The sequence below is a fragment of the Solanum lycopersicum genome, chromosome 2, assembly GCF_036512215.1.
Source record: "Solanum lycopersicum chromosome 2, SLM_r2.1".
NCBI classification, from domain to species: Eukaryota; Viridiplantae; Streptophyta; class Magnoliopsida; order Solanales; family Solanaceae; genus Solanum; species Solanum lycopersicum.
The window spans coordinates 44,553,732-44,560,598 of record NC_090801.1 but is presented as its reverse complement, the minus strand read 5'-3'; positions in this window follow the sequence as shown (position 1 = coordinate 44,560,598).

Here is a 6,867-nt window from a genome sequence, read left to right as displayed (position 1 = left end):
ACTATTTTATTTCTGTCACGGTGGGAAGATGAATGAGTTCTATCCGATGGATCCATTTCGTATAGAGGAGGTATTACTGATCACGTTATTATAAAGACGAATATAAAATACAATGATTTTATAAATGCAATTTTTGACCTATTAGGCATTGATCTCTAAGTATGTTGCATTTTACAATGATGTTTGATAGGTCTAGATTGATACGGCTGAAGGACCAAGAAAATATTAATCTATATGCAATTGGTATGCCCATTTTATGCATCAAATTTGGAGTTTAGTTTGATTTCTGAAGTCAATAGTGAATAATGAAGGGGAATTTAATTTGCTTTAGGAAGATGAATGAATGAGTTACCAAGAATAGGTTAGTGGGAATCCTAGGAAATGAATTTATGGGTTAGCAAGAATGAATTAGTGGAAATCCAAGTTAGCAATTTAGGTAGAGGGATCAGCCCGTCATTTAAAATTTGGGGTGTTAATTCTGAAGAATATTTATGATATTTTGAAATGATGGTAGAGTGTTTGTGAACCCAAAATATTACGAAAGATATAAGTGATTTATTTCGTATAATTCAGGGACAATTGACCCTTTTCCATTATTGCCCTTTAACAAAAAATATATACAATATAATCTACTAAATCATTATTAAAAAAATATATAAATAGCAAGGCACCCAAAAAAAAAACACTTTCACAAGTGATACTTCTAAGAGCCCATTTGGAGGAAAGCATCAAAATAGTCCTTTGAGCTAAGGCTCAAAGTGATTATTGAGTTTTCACATGGAGCACTAATAATCTCTCTTGTTTGTAATATTGGTATACTTTGGTCCTCCTCCAAAATTTTACCTATTTTTTTGCATTGATTTTATTCATAACCTATGTATGGGATGTTCAATCGTCATTTTATATATTTAGTAGAAATAACAACTCCATATCAAAGAATTTGAGAAGAAAAACACTTTATTTTGTTTAATAGAAATCGTATTGCGTGTAAAGTCGAGAGATTTATTACAATAATTTCACGTGCAATAGTACACATTTTTCTATTCCTGCAAATTCATATGTTAAAATGTTCTTAGTTTAGCTGCAGTAATATTTTCATAAACAGAAAAAGGTGTTTTTCTTATCAATTCTCTCGGATAAAGTTATTATTTCTATTAAATATATAAAAAGACGATTGGACATTCCTTAAATAAAATTTTGGACAAAATTAATGTTAAAAAATAGGCAAAATTTTAGGAGAGCACCAAAAGTGCACTAATATTGCAAACATAAGGGACTATTAGTGCTCCGTGTGATATTCAAGAATCACTTTGAGTCTTAACCCAAAGATGAGAGACTATTTTGAGCCTTTCCTCGCCCATTTGAATTGACTTATATATAGTTTTCAAGTCAAAAATAAAAAGATAAACTTAAATGACTTTTAAGTCAAAAAATAAAAAGTAGGTGCAGGTCTACTTTTGGTTTTTAACTCATTTCAAGTCATTTTAAACTTATTTTTTAAGTTATTTTTCAACTTGTCAAACACTTTCTAACTTATTTCAAGTCGTTTTTTTACTAAATTTAAGTTATTTTTATATTTATCAATCACTTCAAAAGTAAAAAACTGACTTAAAAAAATAGGTTTGACCAACTTTTAAGGAGTTAATATCTTAAAAGGTCAGTGAACTATGAGAAATCATCTTGTAAAGTCACTTACATTTATTTTGTATCACCAAAATCACTCAACTTAACACTTTTATCTTCTAAAATCATTAAATTATATTTGTCACCAAAATAAATTTGACATGGCAAAATAAAATATATTTTATGCCATACAATTAATGGCCCCACAAATAAATAAAATTATAAAATATATTTATTAATATATACTCACCCATCGACAAATTGTCTTCTCGTAAAATACTAAAACTCTATTTCTCTCCCTTAAATCTGCCGCCTCCTTCTTCTACTTTTTTCTCTATTCCTCCCCTAAGTTCTCATCCACATAAAGGCGATATAAAGTCTATAGTGAATTTATCCTAAAATAATTAATCTTATAATTTCTTATTTTTAACAGGAATGGAATGCATATATAGAAAAACTGAAATGAAGATTCAAATCGCAAAACACTTCATTATGGACAAGATTTCAACATGTATAATATAGTACATAAATTATTTTAATAATTTTTTGTAGTTATGTGAGACACCTATTATGATACAATATATTGTTCTCTTTTTTTTCTAGCTAACAATGGTGCTTCACAGGAGGCAAATATAATATAGTCGGTGCATTGAATTTAATATTTCTTCCGAATGTTGATTAGAATTTTTTTTAAAAATGTTGTTGACAAGAAATTTTTTTTGGTTGTATGTAATGGTTCCAAAAAAAAGTTATAGATTTGATAACACATAATTTAAGAGGGAAGACATAAAAATGAATAATATTTATAATTTTGTTTATTTGTGGGGTTCATGCTTACATGACATTAAAATAAATAAATTTTATAATTTATTTATTGTGGGGTCTATAATAACATGGCATAAAAATTAATTTAGTTTACCATGTCAAATTTGTTTAAATGATAAATTGTAGTTGAGTGGTTTTAGAAGATAAATGTGTTAAGTTAAATGATTTTAGAAGATAAATATGTTAAGTTGAGTGATTTTAGTGATACAAAATAAAGTTTAGTGGCTTTACAAGATAATTTCCCATAGTTCAATGACCTTTTAAGATACTAACTCACTTTTAAGCCAATACATATACCCTCTAAGTATCTTATTAAAATTACTCACAAGTGTTGTAATTACGAAAATTTGCATGTGTTTAATTGTTTACAAGTTATGATGATGTTCTTAGAGGTGTTCACGGGTTGGTTTGAATCGGTTATTCATTAAAATCAAAACCAAATCAATATAATTGATTTTTAAAATCTCAAAATCAAACCAAATCAAATATAATAAACATTTATCGGGTTAGTTGTCATCAGTTCAGTTATTAAGTTATCAGCCATAACAAAAATAAGAGAAACGATTCATTCAAAACAAGAAAAAATTATGATAACAATCCATTCAAAACGAATAATAGTTAGAACGACTATTATAGAACTTACAATTACTAAATTTATTGTGAGTAAAGCTTCAACATTTATCATTTTGCCCTAGAAGAAAGAGACCGTGACAATTCTAATCCCACCAAGAATTGTCAGAGTCACTCGTATACATGAAACCAATAAGATAGATATTTTCGTTTTCGATATTTTCTTATTTCATAAATACATTAAAAATGAAAACATATATTAGATCTTTGAAATTGTTTATACAATAATATTGTATAGTGATGAAATATATGCATTTAATTTATTGGTTCAATTAGATTATTTTTTCGATTTTCTCAAACAAAATCAAACCAAATGCTATTGAGTTTTTAAAATCTAAAAATCAAACCAAATCAAACAAAATCCAAATAAAATCCATTTATTTATCAGTTTGATTTGGATTTTTGGTTTGAATCGATTTTTATTCAAACCGTGAACTCCCTATTACGATGGATCATAATTTTAATATAATTTACAATTTTATATTTTATTAAGTCGTTCACAAATCTTGCTATATTGATAGAATATTCTATTTGAAACAAAAGATGGTGCGAACCAGAGCGATTATGGAGCAAATGCATGTAAATAGTACAAACTTCAAGTCACCTACGTGAATATTTTTTATTGTCTTATGAATTTAAACAATTTTTATATCATAAGTTAATTTTTTGACTAGCTTAATAATAAATATTAGAATACTTTTTAAGATGATAATTTATTTGGATAACTTTTATAAATAGTGGTACTCTAGTTATCAGACATAGATACAGTCCAGATAATTGTCAAACGTAAAAACTTCCGTGAAAATAATATTATATCGATGATATAGCTATCTAAAATTCATATTGTATCATTGATATAACTTACTAAAATATGAGTTGTATTATGATAAAGCTTCTGAAATTCATGTTATATCAACGATATAGGATTCACTCTTCATGAATGATACAATAATTCATTGTATTTATTCGTTCAATATTAATGTATTTGTTTCCTCAATTTAGTTAGAATATGTTGTATCTATTCATTCAATAATATTATACCAATACTTTCTAAATTTGTTGGATATACTATATCTGCTGGATATATGTAGCAAAAATAGATTTCTAATACATATGTATCATTTAGGCAAAAAAGGTATGAAATATATTCGAATTTTGATCGAAATTGTTGTTATGATACTAAATTTTGGAAATGACCTTTACCCCCCCCCCCCCCCCCCCCATTCCCAACACTATGTAATAGTGTATTTTAAATGTATATATGTGTCCACGTGGACATAAAAAATATTGCATAATTATAAATAGTACTGTGTCCACGTGGGCACATATATACTTCTAAAATATACTATTAAATAGCTCTGGGGGTAACAAGTCTTTCCATAAAATTTGGTATCGTATCAGCAATTTCGATTAAGTTGAAGTATTTCTTAGACCTTTTTCCCTATCATTTACGGATGCTATTGGATGTATATTTTTTTTTTGCTTTGATCATATTTTAATAAATTTTATCATTGTTGTTGTTAGTACATGGGTATTAATCACTTCTTCTCTCCCAAACTTAAGCTTTCAGCCTATATCACAACTTATTAGCAATTAGTTAGACTTTGAGGGTGACAAACAGTCACAAAGGATTAAGATATGCAACATAGTGGACAAAAATTTGGGTTTAGGATCAATTGGATGGACTAAGGTTACATCAATAGAGGAAAAAATTGGAATAGAGTGGTTATTCAAAAGGACCTATGTTCATATTTCAAGTCAAGTTAAATCTAGAATTTCGCCCTGAAATTTATTTTTAGGCAAATTCTAGACAACATGCATATGTAAGAATGAATCAAATCCTTTCCGCACAACACATTGCAATTCAATAATATCACGATCCAATACTACACCTAGAGTTAATATTGACCCCAAACTAACCATATGACATAGCATGACATTAAAATATCATACATAACTAAAATAAATTTAAAAGCAGAGTAAGTTTCAATTAACTATCATATCATAAAAAAGAAATCTGATATAAAAACAATATATGCGAAAATAACGGGTCTAAAAAACCTCTAATCAAAGTGATTGTTAGGACAAGTCCCTAGCTAACTCTTAACTATAAAAAATTGAAGGTAAAAATAAGAAGGAAATCATAAGTGGTGTTCTCGCGGAGGTATGGACTCACCAATACTGCTAACTGGATGATCAGAGCAATACTAACTGTGAGCCCAATGAGATATGTCGGAATCTATATTATGAAACAATATAGGTAGGAAAGTATGCAATCAATATTCAGAATATACTGAGTATGGGGAAAGTACATAAATATAAGATGATAAGTCCGTTAAACATGATAATACAATGACCATGTAAACATAACATAAACCTAATGTGATCTAAAAATATAGTACAAGGTCAAACAATATATATAAATCATATCATAGTGTGGAGATATCGTTAACCAATATAAACCATACGATCTATAATATGAAATTAAGTGTACAACTTTCATATAAAAAAAGTGTGTCCTACTTGTCAAGATGAGGACCGTGAAATCTAAGCTAAAGAGGATCCAATATACCTTATCTTGATACTCCTAATTGACAGTGCATCCCGCAACCACCTAATATCCATCGTCTTTAGCTTGGCCTTAAATTCATCATTGGGAGCATTCGATACTCATTAGACCTTATTCACCATATAAATATACACAAGGACATCCACCCCTCAAATGTGAAAGGAAGCCTGAGGGGAATTCAAAAAAATTGTCGGGAGAAGCGCATAGAATTCTCTCACCAAGCCTCAGAGGGCAGACCAGGGAACTTCAACCACTGGATTCTAGACAAACTCTTGGAGTCGGTGGTTAAAAGGTTCGGCCCTTTTCCTCCCCTGTTTGCATGTAGAAATTCATCTCAAAGAAAATATCTATACTCCGTTAGTTCATAAAACATTCTTATCTAGCTTCATGGGGGAATATCATGTAAGGATAAGTACATTCTTGATTGACAACCATTTGAGTTATGAACCTGCATTTTAGTGAGCATCAAATTAGAAATCATAAAATCTCCTAAGAATAGCTTCCAAAAGAAAATTTTAATTTTTTGGTGGGAACCTCTATAGCGAGGTGTGTTTCTCCAATTAATAAAAAAGAGAGTGTATTATACACACCCACTGAGGTGTGTTTCTCAAACTTTTAAGTGATAGTTAAGGTATTAAACTCACATTCTCAATAGTTCGAGTATGAAACTAAAGAAAGAAAATATTTTAAATGTGTTTTTGAGACTTATGTATTCCTCTAATTAAAATTGACTTAATCTTGTAGAAAGATGAGATTACGGATGTGTTTGGTATAAAGGAAAAACAATTTTCAAAAAATATTTTTCTATTTTCTCATGTTTGGTTGGGTAAAATTTTTTCCAAATCAACTCATTTTCCTCAAATTTAAGAAAAATGACTTCCCTTCAAAAATTGAGAAAAATTATTTTCAAAACTCTCCTCCAACTTCATATTACAATTTATTTTTTGAAAAAATAAATTTAAAGTTTATTTTTTAAAAAATATTTTAAACTACAATTTTTTATTTTTTACCCCAACCATGCCCCCACTAGCCCACTAACCTCCCCTCCCTCTGAAAAAAATAAATAAATTATAATTTGTCCCTCTGAAAAAAATAAATAAATTATAATTTGTTTTTAAAAATATTTCATTTTTTTATTTTTTCACCCCACTCTCAGCCCTACCATCGACCTCCCCATAAGCGCCCTATCATCCCCCCCCCCCCCCCCCCCCACATACACA